Source organism: Abramis brama (assembly GCF_963993115.1).
Source record: "Abramis brama genome assembly, chromosome: 14".
Lineage (NCBI taxonomy): Eukaryota > Metazoa > Chordata > Actinopteri > Cypriniformes > Leuciscidae > Abramis > Abramis brama.
The window spans coordinates 20041763-20060427 of record NC_139976.1 but is presented as its reverse complement, the minus strand read 5'-3'; the positions used below and the strand labels follow the sequence as shown (position 1 = coordinate 20060427).

Below are 18665 nucleotides of genomic sequence, written 5' to 3'. Positions count from 1 at the left end.
ATCGAAATTTCAAACAAATTTTGTACTGATTGGAGGTGATTTTAATCTAGCACCAGATGATTGGCTGGACAGATCTCCTTCTAGTTATACAAGTCACCATTTTAATAACATTATTCAGGAGTTTAGCCAGTCAAATTCCCTTAATGACATCTGGAGGTTAAAGCATCCTAATGAGTCTCAGTTTTCATGGGTCAAACCGAATGGATCCTCTAAGTCATGGATAGATTTTTGGCTTATTACTGAGGAACATTCTGAGTTTGCCACTAAAGTTTCCATTTCTGCCACACCATTGACAGATCATTGCCTTATTTCATTAATTTTGACACCAACAACAAAACATACCTTTAGAAAAGACTACTGGAAGTTTAATGCAGAACTTTTAAAGGATAAAGATTACTGCACTCAAATAAGAAAGTTGATTATTGAGATTCAAGATGACCTCACCTTAACTTCTAATGGGAATAAATGGGAGTATTTTAAATTCAAAACAAGGGAAGTTTCAATTAGATTTGGCAAACAAAAAAACAGAGAACAGAAGCAAAGAGAGTTAAGTTTAATTCAAGAAATTAACACCTGTTGTAATACACAGGAAATGACTCAAGAAGATCTTGATAAATTACTCTCTCTTCAAGCTAAATTAGATAATTTGTATTTAATGAAAGCACAAGGAGCTTTTGTACGGTCTCGTGCAAAATGGTTGGAGGAAGGAGAGAAGAATACAGCATATTTTTGTCAGTTAGAAAAGAGGACAGAAAAGCAATGCTGTGAATAGTTTGATTGTTAATGAGAAGGTAATCACAGACCCCAAATTAATATCCGAGGAAGTTTACTCATTTTATAGTGATATTTATTCTCCCTCATATTCTGTCAAAAATGGTCAAGAATTTCTAGAAAAGATAAAAGATTTTATTCCGCAGATTGATATTGAATTTAAAGAAAGCTGTGATGTAGACCTGAGATTGGAGGAAATCGATTTTGCTATTAAAAAAATGCCTTTAGGTAAATCTCCTGGTCAGGATGGTCTGACTACAAATTTTTACAAATTTTTCTGGGAAGATTTAAAAGATTTGTTGTTTAAAGCTTTAAAGGAATGTTTTGATTCTAACTCCTTACTCCCAACTATGAAGCAGGGGTTGATCATTCTCATCCAAAAGTCAGGTAAAGACAAAAGAGTTATTGATAATCTGAGACCGATTACCCTATTAAATGTTGATTATAAAATTCTTACATCTGCTATTGCAAACAGACTAAAATTGAGGTTGAGTCAAGTTATAAGTGAAACACAATCTGGCTTTATTAAAGGAAGGTTAATACACAACAATATTAGACTTATTTTGGATTTAATTGATTATGCACATTTGATTAAGGATGATGGGTTTATTTTGTTTCTTGATTTCTATAAGGCATTCGATACTGTAGAACATACATTCATTTTACATGCACTGAAGTTTTTTGGATTTGGTTACAAATTTGTTAAATTGATAGAGATGTTGTATAAAGACATTAATAGTTCAGTATCGCTTCCAGGTAGGACTTCTAAGCGTTTTAACATAAACAGAGGTATTAGACAAGGAGACCCGACAAGTCCGTATTTGTTTATTTTAATAGCTGAACTTTTGGCAATTTATGTGAAAAGTAGTAAAGATATTAAGCCGTTGAATGTTTTGGGCAGTCAGCTATTAATAAGTCAACTAGCAGACGATACTACTCTGTTTCTTAGGGATGCAGAGCAGATCCCAGCTGCCATCAATTTAGTGTCACATTTTTCCAAAGCTTCTGGTTTGAAATTAAAGTTGATGGCAGTGCATAATCGGACTGAATCTCAATTATTTAATATTCCATTAAAAAATGAGGTAAAATATTTAGGTATTGTTATTACTAAAGACGCTAAAACTAGAGAAAAAATGAATTTGGCTGACAATATAACAAAAAGTCAAAATATTTTAAATGTGTGGTTACAAAGGGATATTTCCATTTTTGGCAGAATTTTATTACAGAAAACTGAGGTACTTTCTAGGCTGATTTATCTTGCATATTCTTTAGGTATCTCTGACAGGTGGATTAAGGATATTAATCAAATTCAGTATAAATTTCTTTGGAAAAACAAATACCATTACATAAGAAAATCAGATGTAGTGAAGCCAATCAGTGAGGGAGGCTTGAATATTATTGATTTCGATGTTATGAATGGCACTCTTAAATTGAGATGGCTCCAAGCCTTCCTTAGGAATAAACATTCTGTTTGGTCTAGTTTTTCTTCAAAAATCTTTGATTCTTTTGGGGGCATTGATTTTCTTTTGAGGTGTGATTTTGAGCCATCAAAACTAAAGTGTATATTGTCGTCTTTTCATAGTCAGGTATTATTGTATTGGAAACTGATATACAAACACAATTTTTCTCCACATAGTTGTTCTTTGTGGAATAATAAGTGTATCCTTATTAATAGGAAATCAGTGTTCTTTCAGGACTGGATGGATAAAGGTATCTGGTCCATTGTACACATTATGGATGGAGAAGGAAATTTCCTTAGTTATGACAATTTTGTGAAAAATATAACATTATTTGCACTCAGAAATTATATGTGGCTTTATTAAAAGCTGTTCCTGGTGGTTTGGTTCAGATGGTTAAAGGTGCATTGTGTTATTCACCTGTGATTCCAAGATTGAAAAGTCTAAGCATTTCTGGTCTTAATTTTACAGAGGAGGGCTGTAAGATTAAAGTTTTAAGAACATTGGTAAATATGGAAACTTTTCCTTGTAAAGTTAAAAAGAGACCTCTTATATTTGATTTTCCGAAAGACAAAGTGGGGAAAATTAGAACAAGATTTCTCACTTTTCCACTTTTTCCAAAGGTAAAAGAGGTTCAGTTTAAAATTATTAATGATATTTATCCTTGTAATGATTTCCTCCGACACAGATTTAATATGGATTGTAATGAGTGCACTTTTTGTGAAGCAGACATAGAGTCGTTGGAACATTTATTTTATTTATGCAAATTTTCAAAGAAATTCTGGGATGACCTTTATACTTGGTTAAGCTTGAAATATGTAATGCCTGACTTTAACTTTAAAACTATAAAATATTTGTCTTTTTCTTTGAATTATGATCATGAATTTTTGGTGAACAATATTGTGCTGTTGGCCAATTACTTCATACAGAAATGCAGATTATTTAAGAACCCTCCCACTTTCTTACTTTTCCATAAAGATTTAATGATCTTCTTCAAGTCTTTAAGACTTGTATATAACAAAAAAGCCCTTAAATTGTATAATCTTCTTAAGGTATTTTTTGATGATAATCCCCTTGTGTAACATTTTCTTTTTATTTATTTTCTTTTTGTTCTTTACGTTTCTTTAGGTTTATGGTTTATTTATATTTTGTGCTGCTATTTGGACTTCTTTGTAATCTAATAAGATTTGTATCTTGAGCTTTGTTTGGTATTTTGTATGGTTTTTTTTGAGCAATAAAAAAAAAAAAAAACTTCTCTAACCCGCGCTAGTAATGACGCAACCCACTGAGGGCGGAGCTAATCCGAATCCGTGAAGATGAGTTGAAGTGGGGCAGAAAGCAGGTAAGCACTTTCACTTCAGATAAGTTGATGTCTAGTAATCTCAGTTCAGTAACCTTAGTCTCTTCTCTTTCAGATGCGGTTGGCAGTAAGCAGGTTCGGATGAAACACTGGACACACGAAGGAACATAGGATCTCAGACAGCATGGGATCGGACAGGAATTCTGAAGACGGCACAACAAGATATAGAGGTTAGTGTTTCAGGTATGTATACATTACTTCTTGCAGACTTGATGCATCAGCGGAAACAGAGACAACAGCATATGATCTGTTCCTGTTGGAGACTTGACAAAGACTGAAATCACAGTGAAGGTTTTATGCGTTGACTGATGAGGTAATTGATTATGAACAGGTGTGTGCGATTAATATTCTGGAGAGAGTGATCTTTGAATGGTGGATTGAAACGAGCATGATTGATCTCTGACATTACCCCCCCCTCCAGAGTCCGCGCCAGCGGACCTAGGACCCTGACGTCGTGGGGGTCTACCTCGAGGTCTCGGAGCAGGTCTTTCAGGATGTTGTACATGGAATTCAGGGAGTAGAATGGGGTCGAGGATGTCTCTACGAGGTATCCAACACCTCTCCTCTGGTCCATAATCCTCCCAGTCTACCAGGTATTCGAGTTGACCGCCTCGACGTCGGGAGTCCAAGATCTCCCTTACAGTATAGATGGGTTCGGCTTCAATGGGAGGTACTGGGGTATTGTCCTCATGAACTAGATCTGTAGAGGAACAGGAACAGGTGGATGATGGGACTTCAGAAGAGAGACATGAAATGAGGGGTGGATGCGATACTGGGCTGGTAGACGGAGCTGGTAAGTAACTGGGTTAATTTGTCTTACTATGGGAAATGGACCAATGTATCTTGGACTCAGTTTGCGACAAGGTAGTCTTAAACGAATGTCTCTGGTCGAAAGCCAAACCAGTTGTCCAGGCTGATATTCAGAAGCATTACGACGATGAACGTCTGCAAAGCGTTGTTGACGGTTCAGGGCTTGTTGGAGATGATGATGAGCTTGGTTCCATACCCTCTCACTTTCTTGGAACCAGGTGTTGACTGCAGGGACTTCTGATGGCTCACCGGACCATGGGAACAATGGTGGTTGGTAACCTAATACACATTGGAACGGCGTTAGATTTGTGGAGGTTTGTCGAAGAGAGTTTTGAGCGTATTCTGCCCACACGAGATATCGGCTGCAGAGATGTTGATTAGAATGGCAGAAGGTACGGAAGAAACGACTGACATTTTGAATTTTCCGTTCTGCCTGACCGTTTGATTTTGGGTGATAGCCTGAAGTTAAACTCACTGTTACATTCATTAAAGCAAAGAATGTTCTCCACACCTTGGAGATAAACTGCGGTCCCCTGTCTGACACAATATCCTCCGGGATGCCGAAGTTTCGGAAGACATGCCCCATAAGTAATTCTGCAGTTACAAATGCTGTAGGTAAGGTTTTCAGGGGAATTAATTTGCAAGCTTTAGAAAAGCGATCAATGGCTACCAGGATACACGTATTCTCGTCTGAGGGAGGAAGGTCTGTTACAAAGTCGACTCCAATGTGCGACCAGGGTCGTTGCGGCACAGGTAAAGGCATGAGTTTCCCAGTTGGTAAGTGACGAGGATTTTTGTTCATGGCACAAAGAATGCATCCCTGGATAAAGGTCTTAATATCTTGCAACATGCTGGGCCACCAGTAGCGAGTCTGGAGAGTGAAACAGGTCTTGTTTATTCCATGATGACCAGTGCCAACTGATGAATGTGCTGAGGAGATTAGGGAGGTACAAAACTCTTCAGGTACGTAAATCTTCCCGACTGGACACTCTGGAGGACTGGGTTGGTGTTGGGACAATTCAAATAGTTGTTCATTTAAATCCCACTGAATGGGATTGACAAACATCTTTTCAGGTAGGATATTCTCAGGTTCCTCGTGGGAAATTTCAGGGGCATGGAGACGAGACAAGGCATCCGCTCGGACGTTCTTCGAACCAGGGCGATAGGAAATCTGGAAGTGGAAGCGGGTAAAGAAGAGTGCCCATCTGGCTTGGCGTGGATTAAGTCTTTTTGCTTCTTTCAGGTACTGAAGGTTTTTATGGTCTGTGAGAACCATAAATGGATGTTTGGCTCCTTCTAACCAATGTCTCCACTCTTCTAGAGCAAGCTTAACCGCCAGGAGTTCTCGATTGCCAATGTCGTAGTTTACCTCTGCAGGAGATAACTTGCGTGAGAAGAATGCGCAAGGCATAGGCTTGGATGAAGCAACCTAATATTGTGATAGGACAGCTCCCACTCCCGTAGTAGAAGCATCAACTTCCACAATGAACATTTCTTCAGGATTTGGATGTTGGAGTAATGGAGCTGTGGTGAATGCTGTCTTAAGAGATTGAAAAGCATGTTCTGCCTCAGAGGTCCAGAGTAGTGTCTTTGGTTTTCCCTTGAGGAGAGAGGTCAGAGGAGCTGTTAGCATGCTGTATTGATGAATAAATCTTCGATAGAAATTTGCAAATCCAAGAAATCGTTGCAATTCCTTAACAGACTGCGGAGTGGTCCAGGAGGTAATGGCCTTGGTTTTACGATCATCCATCTCTACTCCTTTTTCACTGAGGTGATAACCGAGGAACTCAACTGAGGTTTGATGAAAAGAACACTTCTCTGCTTTCAGGAACAAGGAGAATTTGCGTAGCCGTTGGAGTACTTGAGAGACATGTCGCTGATGTTCCACTGGGTTTCTGGAGAAGATTAGGATATCGTCGATGTAGATTATTACAAATTGATTCAGGTAGTCTCGGAACACTTCATCCATAAAACTTTGGAAGACTGAAGGGGCGTTTACAAGGCCATATGGCATAACGAGGTACTCATAATGCCCTGCTGGTGTGATGAATGCGGTCTTCCACTCGTCGCCCTCTCGGATTCTGATGAGATTATATGCACTTCTCAAATCCAGCTTGGTGAATATCTTAGCTTCTCGAAGTTGCTCAAGAGAAGAGGGGACCAATGGGAGCGGATAACTGAATTTCACGGTTATCTTGTTTAAGGCTCTATAGTCTATACATGGACGTAGACCACCATCCTTCTTAGGGACAAAGAAAAAACTGGCAGCAGCAGGTGAAGTGGAGGACCGTATATAACCCTGTTTCAAAGCCTCTTCAACATATTGTTGCATGGCTTCTTGTTCAGGGATAGACAGAGTAGATTCGACCCTTGGGAATGGATTCTCCGGGAATCAGATTGATGGCACAATCCCAGGGTCGATGAGGTGGTAACTTGGCAGCCTCGACAGGGTTGAATACGTCGGAATATTGTGAGTAGCAAGAGGGAATGGACACCGACTGGTTTTCTATGGGACTTTCAATGGAAGTTGAATTCACTGGGATGGTGTCGGGTAAGTTAACGATGGACGAGACTGAGAGTTCACCATCCGTGGAAGAGCACATGCAACCCCATTTCAAAACCTTACCAGACTTCCAGTCGATGTTAGGTTGATGTCGTATAAGCCATGGATGGCCAAGGATAACATCAGTCTGGCTATTCTCAAGTACAAAAGGTTCAAACAGTTCATGATGCGTGTCTTCAATACAGAGTAGGATAGGTTTAATCTGAGATGTGACGTACCCCTTATTGATGATTTCACCAGTTACTGCGTGGATGGAGTATGGTTTGGCGGTGGTGGATTTCTGGAGCTGGAGCTTCTGACAGAGCTGTCCGGAGATGAAATCTCCTGCCGACCCGGAATCCACAATGGCTGTAGCAGAGACATGGAAATTCATAGATTTCAGAATCACTGGTATCGTTAGCGGAGCTGATACAGAGATGGACGTAAGAACAGAACTCACAAGCATTCTAGGAGGTCGTCTAGGGCATGAACGAAGAAAATGTCCTCCCATTCCACAGTACAGGCATAATTTTAACTCTCTACATCGAGAACGTTCAGCTTGAGACAGTCGATAGGTATCCACCTGAATCTTCTCTACAGTTGAGTCGGAGGAACATTTAGTGGAATACGGAGGAGGTATAAAAGTGGGTTGTTGAACTTCACGATAGCAGCCTTGAGATCTTTGATGTACACGAAGGGCTTGTTGTATGAATTTCTCAAGTCCCAGATTATCATCATAAATCGCTAGTTGGAGGCGAAGAGCAGGATTTAAGCCACGTCGGTAGACGGAGATGAGAGCCTTTTCATTCCACCCACTTGCAGCGGCCAGAGTGCGAAATTCCAGTGAATAATCAGAGACTGACTTTTTGCCTTGATGTAATTGTAAAAGTTTATCACTGACGGATGAATCTTCCACTGGACGCCCGAAAACTTCCTTGAAATGGTTTACAAATTCCTGTACCGAAGAAGTAACAGTAGATTCCTGCAGCCACAACGTTTCAGCCCATCTTAAAGCAGCTCCTGATAACTGTTGAATAATAAAAGCAACCTTCGATTTTTCAGTAGGATACAACTGGACTTGTTGTTCCAGAGCGAGTGAACACTGTAATAGGAACCCGTTGCAATCCTCCGCCCGGCCGGAGAACGGCGCTGGACGGGAAGTGGGATTTGCGAAGCAAACCAGAGAGGAAGCGGAGTTTGCGGAAGTACCGGGTGCTGGCTGACTGGGATTTACAGCGGCGGCTATGGGTTGTGCAGGATTATCAACACCAATGACAGATTCCATCGCGCTGTTTCTTCTTTTTGTAGGTCAAGTCTTCTGTCAGGATATAAACCAGGAGATCGGAGGTAAGTGAAACAAACAAAGCTTTATTTATAGATGACCAGAGTGCAAGGTGAGTATTCATTCAATTTAAGTGCAGATTCCGTGAAGATGAGTCGAAGTGGGGCAGAAAGCAGGTAAGCACTTTCACTTCAGATAAGTTGATGTCAAGTAATCTCAGTTCAGTAACCTTAGTCTCTTCTCTTTCAGATGCGGTTGGCAGTAAGCAGGTTCGGATGAAACACTGGACACACGAAGGAACATAGGATCTCAGACAGCATGGGATCGGACAGGAATTCTGAAGACGGCACAACAAAATATAGAGGTTAGTGTTTCAGGTATGTATACATTACTTCTTGCAGACTTGATGCATCAGCGGAAACAGAGACAACAGCATATGATCTGTTCCTGTTGGAGACTTGACAAAGACTGAAATCACAGTGAAGGTTTTATGCGTTGACTGATGAGGTAATTGATTATGAACAGGTGTGTGCGATTAATATTCTGGAGAGAGTGATCTTTGAATGGTGGATTGAAACGAGCTTGATTGATCTCTGACACTATGAGTGTACATTGTCTCAAATCGTCGTTAATGTATATACTGACTTCACTCTGTGCTGCAATATACATTCAGTTTTACATTCATTTACAGAAATCAGCTGCTTGAATGAAAATTGCTGATGTTATCAGATTTTCAGGTGATAGGCTATTCTCGATTCATTCAGTTAACGGACGCTCTGAGGTAAAGTGAATTCAGACTGCAGACTAAGCAACGATTGTATTTAATTGTACAGTACAATCATAACATAGTGCAGACATGATCTTAATTCCATAATTTCCTTAAACATAGCTATATTGCTGGCTAAAACTGACAGCGTCCGGTGTGCGATACCTCGAGTTGTCATAGACGCGACGCGGCGCTGCTCTTCTCATACGGTGTGACAGCCATGGGCTGAACAATACAAGTTACCGGTAATATCCATCGAGCCTATGAACTAGTTGCCAGAAACACATCAACAAGAAAGAATGAAGGCTACTCTGTAAAACAACTGCAATCATGTGATACAAAATGACCCTATTCATCACTATCATCATCACCGCGATCCTCAACTACAAGTTCATTGGCGAATTCCTCCTCCTCGTCGCTCTCCTCCACTTCTCCCTCTCTGGCCTCCGCTAACTCTGCCTGCCTTGCTTGCTCTAACAGCTCCCGCCCAGATGCGCTGGGCTCTCTTGCGTGCGCAATCTGCTCCATAGAACTGGCTTAAACAGATGATCTGACGGGTTTTAGAAGATTAAATACAACCCGAAACTAAAAAACAGACCGGGCCTCTATTTGAGACCGGCCTTTATTTATCCAAACCTGTAGCCACACCAGGCGTGTAAAAGAGACAGGCGTCTATTTGGGACTCGGCTATTATTTGAAGTTTTACGGTATGTGAATTGGGACACACCGTGGGTGTTTCCAGAGATTGGCTGCGTTCGAAACCGCATACTTCCCTACCATAGTACTATAGTAGGGGAAAAGCAGTAGGCGGGTGAAAAAGTATGTATGAATCCTTAGTATTCATAAAAGAGTAGGCGAGAATTACCTGGTTGACGGACTAATTCTCACGAGATTCGAACGTGTGTATGCTAGTGCGTTCGAATACGCCTACTTACCAACTATATAGTAGGACAAAACAGTACGTGAAAGGAGTAGTATGTTCGAAACATCGGTTGCATTTGAAACCGCATACTTCCCTACTATATAGTAGGGGAAAAGTAGTAGGCGAGCAAAAAAGTATGTACGAATCCTTAGTATTCATAAAAGAGTAGGTGAGAATTACCTGGGTGACATACTAATTCTCGCTAGATTCGGACATGCGTATACTTATAAGGCCCTATTTTAACGATCTGAAACGCAAGTATCAAGCGCGAAACGCAAATAACTTTGTGGGCGGGTCTTGGGCGCTGTTGCTATTATACCGGCAGGATAAATTACTCTTGCGCCCGACGCAAATCTAAAATGGGTTGGTCTGAAATAGCTTCATTATTCATAGGTGTGGTTTGGGTGTAACGTGAAATAAACCAATCAGAGCGTCATCTCACATTCCCTTTAAGAGCAGGCACGCTTGTTCTATGGCGGATTGCTATTATGATTATAACGGCGGATTTGCCAGGCACACGCCAGCAGCGGTTCACAGCCGAGGAGACCGACGTTCTCATCAGGGCCGTAAAACACAGAGAAATGACATTGGGGATGGAGAAACCCACCCAAATTAACTTCGGTTAAACAGGCGTATGATAATTTGGGTAAATGTGTAAGCTAGATTTATGCTTTTATAATAAACTGTCTATCTATCTATCTATCTATCTATCTAATGTAATAATGTATGATTTGCAAAAATGAAAACTGCTGCTTCTGTGTAGATGAGAGAATCAAAGTGTATGCGCGATGCACACGCTACATTGATTATGGCCAAGCATGCGCCCTTAAAATAGCATAAGAATATCATGCGCAACGCGCCACTGACTTTAGACTAGGTTTTTCCTGGTCAGTGGCAGAATTGTTTTCTAAACCTGCAAAATAGCACCAGGGAACGTTTGCGCCAGAACACGCCTCCTCTTTGTGCTGAACCGCCCCGGGCAGCACAAGTGTATTTCCTAGTTTACCGACGTGCGTCTGTGGAGGGAAAAGTCCGCTGTGCGCGGGTGCAAAATAGGAATGATACATGCGTCGGTGTACAAAGTCAATTGCGCTGGGTGCAAGGTAGGGCCCAGAGTGCGTTCGAATATGCCTACTTACCTACTATATGAGAAAACAGTACATGAAAGGAGTAGTATGTTCGAAACATTAGTATTCACAAAAGAGTAGGCGAGAAGTTCCCGGATGATCTACTGCTTCCGCCCAGATTTTCGAGTGCTCAACCGATAGATACTTTTCTATCCCAGGAGGCCTCGCGAGAGGATACGTCATAATCGAACATCGCGGAGATCAGCAACGCGGGTGCTTTCAAATGTGAGTAAACACGGTTCCTTGTGTTAAAATCGTGTTGAACTACTTGTAGAATAAACTGTTGAACTGTTGAAGGTGTAAAGACGTTAGACAGTATTAGATAGTATTATATAGTATAGTTGTGATTTTGCTGTAAAACACGTTTTATTACATATAGCTGTCAGGGGAGCTCCAGTAAACACACGTACATCTCCAAAGTGGATTAAACCATATACATCTTAAAGACGCTTACTTTAAATATCTATTTACATCTGACAGGAAAATATTCTATAACTATTGCAGATGAGCACATCACAACATGAAATAGACATCTGATTGAGTGATGTATGTGTGCTATTATGTAGAATTCACTGTTGTCAACACTGCTTACATTAGACAAATGTGCTGTAAGGTAAATAAACAAATCTGTATAATGTAACTAATCATAAGTTATATATTTTATTTGTCCATTAGTACTGTTGATAAATTGAGGAACATTTATGTTGGATAAAAAGTGAGTTAACACATCAGCAACAACCTCAACATGTAAATGTAGTGAGTACATAAATCACAGAAGTAACATGAATCTTGTCTGGATGTTACAGGGACAGATGAACAGATGTGTGTTTATCCGGTGGAAAGTGGCTCATGAAGGCTTTGAGTGAGTATACTACAGAAATGAATAGCAAAATCTATTTAAATCTTAAGTTGTAGTTTATTTAAATTTTTTGTCATTTCAAACCGAGTTATTACCACTTTTCTGATTCTTGATTTTTGTGCATTTTCTGCAGAGCTTTTGTGGTGGAGCAGGGCCTGCAAGGAAAGATGAAAGGCATTTGTGGGGGGAAAAAATGGTATTTTATGGATCTTACTTAAATATAAAGTAAGATCATTTTGTTACTTCTAATACAGAAATCAAATGACATTGTGCTGTTAAAATGACTACTTTTGTATAATGTTTGTGCATTTTTGTAGGATCTGAAATGTCTGCAGACTGTTGTGAGCACTGAAGATGGGGAGTCCAGAGCTGAATCCTGGAAATGGTGCCATGGATGAGACCCTCCATCACTCCTCCTTCCCTTATTGCCTCAGATTGTGAAGTACAGCGCAGCACGCAACAACCTCAGGCACGAAGGCACGGCTCATCTCTGGTGGTCAGCTGCTTCATCAGAATAAAGCTGCAGAATGGGAACTGCTGTGCTGAGATGGCAGTAGGATGTGGGGTTTAGCGCCTGTACATACATGATTGTAGTTTGAATAAAGCTTTGTTTCATGTGTTTGTTGACTTGTATATGCATTTGTTTATTGTGATGGTTACTTTTATTTGTTATTTTACTAATTTATTCATGTTTCTTATTGTTGTCAGTAAATAAAATATAATGACTTAATTAATTCATGCATTAATTCATTGCTTAACTGAAAATTGAGATGTGTTCCCTGCATTTATCTAGTGTGTATTCATGCATAGCTATGTCATATGACAAAACAAATTACATTTTGCTTGTTTTATTAAATTATATCATTTTCAGTAAAAAAAAAGAAAGAAAAAAAAAGTAATATAATTAAGTATGGGTCAGCATTTATCATTATTATTTTGTGTAAGTTTTGGGGTGGCCTAGCAATGCAATTCATTCTGAGGTCATTTTAATTTTTAAGGAGTGATTGCTTACATTTTTCGAGTATAAAATCAACAGTTTTTTCCAAAGGTGAGATCGAGCAGCTGTACAGCAACATCTCCTTTGTACAGACATTACAAACGCTGTGGAAAACCATTCTAGGTAAGGCTGTCGAGTTACTGATGTTATGAAGTGTTAGTGCACCTGTCGTTCGTATAATATTGTATTGCAGACCTTACCCAGACAGCATGGTAACATTGATTCAATATTGAGTTTTGATCCAAACCATCATTTTGGTTGACATCAAAATTTCAATGTTTAAAGTGTGTTGGATCAGCATTGAAATGTTGATGAAAGCAGAGGTGGAAGTAACGAATTACAACTACTCACGTTACTGTAATTAAGTCGTTTTTTTGGGTACTTGTACTTTTTTGAGTATATTTTTAAATCTGTAATTTTACTTGTACTCAAGTAGGCTACATATTAAACTAAGTAATCTACTTCGCTCCTTGTAAAATCACATTTCGTTACTGAGTACAATTTGAATTGGCCAATAAAAATATTCGATCGTAAACGGACCAATAAAACCCCTGATATTTGGACTGAATTAAAGCCGCCGCAGTCGCAGGTTTTGAAGAGCTGATCATAAGTGTAGGAGGCGAGGAGCTCAGAGTGATTAATGGCTGGACTGAAAGTTTGGAGAAACAACAATCTACATAGTAGTATTGTCAAAATATCTATATTTTGATACATATCAATACTGAAATATCTGTTAATACTCATTTTGGCCTATACACCGATACGATACCAGCTGCGCGTTCTCATTCTCTCATCTCAACGACAGCGAGTTTGACACACCCGCCTCCTCTCAGCGCGGGATTGCAGGTAGGCCTATTACGCATAATTTTATTAATACCGGCAAGTTTCTATGGCATATTTTAATGGCAAATGTCACGAGTGCAATATTATAACACGAGGGCACATTCATGTAATCGCAGAAAACTGGACGCGAGCTCTCAAATATACGAATGAACTGGACTCGGATATTGAGTGTGCGCTCTCGGACTGTGTCATATCATGTGCAATCGCGAATCTCTCCAAGTGGTTCTCACTGCAGACTCAAATGACGTCCAGCTCCAATCTCTCCATGCTCTTGAATTAAACGTTGTCAAAAGTTATGAAAAATCTAGTCTTTTTTACAAATTAAATTCAGCTTGAAATCAAGCTTCCTTGTGCTGTGTGTGAGCTATTGCAACAGTTAACGTTACCCTATTGTAAAGACAAATACACTGAGTAAATATTTAAGTAAGATTACTGTAAGGGTTATTGATCAATGTTTAAATATGTAAACAAAAGCCTAAATTAAAATCTCACCATATAAAGTGGAGGTGTCTCTTCAGAAGACTTGAATTAAAATTTTCCATTCAAATAGATTACTGTTACAATGAGTGTTGTGCTTTTCGATGCTTGAAAATAATGATTGCCTTGACAAAATGGATGGACAAAAATGTAGATATTAAAATATTTAGTATGTGGTAGTTTACCCGATGGTATTAAAAATGATAGGCTAGGCCTACTGAATACTGACATATTTCAAGGTGTCATATTGAAGTTAGAAATTCCAGTATCATGACCACTAATTAATGTCCTTCGACAATAAGGTAAAAACGTGTTAAAAGTAGCTATTTTCTACATAAATCTATGATTTGGTTGAATATTTATTGGTAATGCATTAACTATCGCCAGCTAAAAAGCAGGGACGTGCACAGGGGGGTTGCTCAGGTTGCCCGGGCAACTGCCCATATGCCCTTCTCGACTCACGTTGCCCTTCCAAGGGGGAAAAAAATAAATAAATAAAAAGTACAATGGATGCAGAATTTCACGTAGGCATAGATAATAAAAAAAAATCGCAAAGCCTCATTCAATTCCATTCGGGCACCGAAAGTGAAAGTCAGTAGGGGAAGGGCAAACTCTGTTTATGTGGCTGCAGCGCTGCACGCGACCGGCACCTGAGCTGAGCCTGCATTAGCGGCCCTAAGGAGATTATCGCGGTTGTCGGGTGAGACTCAACGTGTTCGGAAAAAGTGAGTTTGTGATGTATAACAAACGAACAATCATCATCAGGGTTCCAGACTGTGACCATTTTTTGAGAATGTGCGAGTTAAAAATTGTATGTGGTCGCATTTGTGCGAGTGCATGGTCATGTACTACTCAGTTTAATTCACGCATGAATTTTCCTGCATTGAACTTGTTTTAGCGCCCGCCAAAGTGAATTTTTGTCCCGCCAAAGTCTTATTTGATCGGTGAGTAATGTAGATGAACTGCTGCGCTTGTGACAGCGCATGTTTAACTGAAAGAACGAGCAGAGAGAGAGAGAGAGAGCGAGAGAGAGAGACCCGATTGCGCGCGCGCTCTCTCTTTCTTCGGAGCCAGGCGAAAGTGTAAAGACCGTCTCCAAACTAAGCGCTGTCTTGCTCTCTCTCTCCCTCGCACATATTAATCAAAATAAATCGACATGGTGGTAAAAGGTCGGGAGACCAAAAGTTTCATGTGGAGCATTCTGAGATTTTTTTTCTCTCCTGAATTACCGCTGGGTGTGAATTGTGCTAAATAAGTTGCCTTATCTTCTCTGAAAAGCGTTCCGGACATTCAGCTGACATAAAACAACACTTTAATCAAACGAAAAAAACTATCCAGTGATGAAATGTTTTCTGTGTTGACACAAATCTTGGATGTCCATGTCCTAACTGCTGGGATAATCACACAGCGCGCATGACACGTCCAATTCGCGAACTAATGACTCCTTTGAACCGATTCATTTTAATGAATGGTTAAAACAACTGCTCTTTCCAGCAGTGAACTCAGGAGACGTCTGAATCGGTGTATAACTAATCAGTAACACTTTACAATAAGGTTCTATTTATTACATAAATTACATAAAAAGTACAGTTTGCTTACTCAAGCTTAAGCTTTAAAATAAATAAAACCTCTTGTTTTTTTTAAAAAGCATATGACTGCATTTTTCCACACAGTGCTATCAAGAAGAATCGTTAAAGAATCGGATCGATAATCAGAATCGTCAGTGGTATTATTATTGATCAAATCTGTGTTATTAGTACTAGTTAAGGTGATTGAGTGCTGTATTTCAGTGTTTTACTTCTTTGCGTATATATACAGTATTTTAATAAAGACCCTGTAATTCTCAGTCCTTCATATAGCCCTTTTTTTTGGAGGTGGGGGGGGGGCTTTTTTCAGGTCAGAGCAACTGCCCCTCAAAATTCCTGTGCACGTCCCTGCTAAAAAGTAACTAGTAACTAGTACTCTGAGTAGTTTTTGAGAAGAGTAATTTGTACTTTTACTCAAGTACTTTTTTTACACCAGTACTTTTACTTGTAATTGAGTATTGTTTCAGCAATGTAACGGTACTTGTACTTGAGTACAAATTTTCAGTACTCTTTCCACCTCTGGATGAAAGTGAACAGCACACATGGGTGAAGACAGTGACATTGAACTAACAGTGAGTCTTAGTTTATGAGCACAATATCTTGCAGGCATGTATCTATGCAAAACACTACTGGGTTTCCCAATCAGTGGGGCGTTTCAGTTCATGATGGGCACTTTCAATGGTGTTACCTCAATTGCTCTAATACACTGGGGGTTTGGTTTAGGGGTGGGCCCTCATGATTTTAGCAAGTCTTTTGAAAAATGGTTGAAAAACACCAATGCTGAGTCCCAATTCGCATACTATCCGTCCTAAATAGTATGCGAAACTAGAATTAGTACGTCCCAAATCGTAGTATGTTGAAATGAGTATTCCAAAGATACCCGGATGGTCTACTATTTCCGGTGAGAATTCGAAGTGCAGATCAATGCACACTCTAACGGCTAATATTGCCCACAACCCATTGCGTGCGGGAGGGAGGAGCTTTGTGGTGATGGTGGTGATGTAAACATGGCAGTCGGATGCAGCAGCGGAGATGCGCCGTCAGTTTTTAAGTGCAAGAATTCAAATGTTTAACCCTAAATAAAGTTATATTTTATTGTCTCGTAATATTAATGGGTATATGTTGTGCCAAAAAAGTGCCGTGTTTATCTTGTAGGGTCCGATGAAGATACTGATCGCCTCATTGGGGTTATCAGGCTACAAAACAATAAATAAAAAGGCTCTAGGACAGTGTCATGAAAGTGTCTTTATTTATGTATTTCTTTTGATGTTTCTGTCTGACTTATTTGTAGTACTGTGGCTGTACAAATGTTAACTTTATCAGTCCAACCAAAGAAACATGAATTACTACACTTTTACTATAGTAAAAGCATGGTTCATTTTCATCGGGGTATTTTTAAGTATTATACATAAGTATAAGATTAAGTATAAAATACGTTAAACAATAGTTACACTATAAACTTTAAATATTTTAACTCAGAAAATAAGTAACGTTAGCTTTCGTTACACACATTTGCACATGAACGTCAGAACCATAGACAGTATAAGAGAACCAGCAGCCTCACAAACGACCTGCGTTTGGTTGATCTACGACGACGCCCTGCTTCACTCCTCAATTTGGTAAAACACATTGTAAATGTATTGTGGAAAAAAAGATGGGAATAGTAAATACAATTATATTGGATATATAAGAATGAATGAAATGTACATTTTTTGTTAACAGTCGAGGTGTGCGTAACTAGGCAACCACGTTCTCGTTTACGTTGCATGACATCATCGAAGTATGTCCCAGAACGTGCATACTTTTTTGCTACACACTCAAAAGTATGTACTTTTTCATCACAAAAAAGTACATACTTTTAGGTCGTAGTATAAGTAGGCGAATTGGGACTTAGCACAATTGTAGTTTGAAAATTGGCACTAACTGGTATACGCCCATTTTGGTTTTGCATGTGGGCTTCTCATTGATGCTTCCTTATTAGAGAGAAAACACAAGGTGCATCCTATACGGAAGTCTTGTGTGTTTGACATGCATGAACTCTCCGAGTTTCAAACAATGGTGCATATAATGTATTTCTGTTTTTAGCATGCTTTTTACTTGCATTTTATTTATTGTAACTAAATCTACTAACATACATTAATTTTCAAAGTAAGTAAAGTGTTGAAATAAATCGCACAGATAGCATGGGAACATTGATACAATGTTGAGTTTTGATCCAAACCATAATTTTGGTTGAGATTGACATTTCAGTGTTTAAAGTGTGTTGGATCAGCATTGAAATTTTAATGAAAACCAACAGCACACATGGGTGGAGACAGTGACATTGAACTAACAGTGATTTGTAGTTGATGAGCACAAGATCATTTAGGCATGTATCTCTGCAGAACACTAGTGGGTGTTTCTCTATCAGTGGGGCGTTTTCAAACCACAATGGGCATTTTCAACCGCTTTACCTGATTTGCTCTAATCCATTGGGGGCTTGGTTTAGGGGTGGGGTGGTTTAGCAAGTCTGTTGAAAAATGGTTGAAAAACATTTATTGTAGTTTGAAATTGGCCACTGATTGGTAAACGCCCATTTTGGTTTTGCATGCGCACTTCTCAGTAGTGTAACGCTTCCTCATTAGAGAGAAAACATAGGTGCATCCTATGCAGAAGTCTTGTTTGTTGAAGCACCTGACATACTTACATGACTTCTCTAGCACAGTTTCAAACAATGGTGCATCTACATACTTAAAAAATGCACATTGCTTTAGTAAAGTTTATTACGAATTTCCTGAATAAAGTTCTGGTAAATGGCCCATGTCTTGCATCCATCAGTCAGTGTTTGCATGCAGAGCACATTGCTCCTTTAGTAGGAATGAAGGCT

General features: G+C 39.4%; 1 protein-coding gene and 1 long non-coding RNA gene across 3 annotated transcripts in view; one reads left to right on the top strand and one right to left on the bottom strand.

Annotated features, from left to right (window-relative positions):
* LOC311096474 (uncharacterized protein) overlaps window positions 1-18665 on the bottom strand; it is a 78480-nt gene that overhangs the window by 32596 nt on the left and 27219 nt on the right. The gene's annotated exons all lie outside the window — the stretch shown is intronic.
* LOC311095780 lies at window positions 9028-12768 on the top strand. The gene is made up of 3 exons (XR_014608908.1): window positions 9028-11899; window positions 12030-12121; window positions 12214-12768. It is a non-coding gene; the product is annotated as an uncharacterized lncRNA (long non-coding RNA).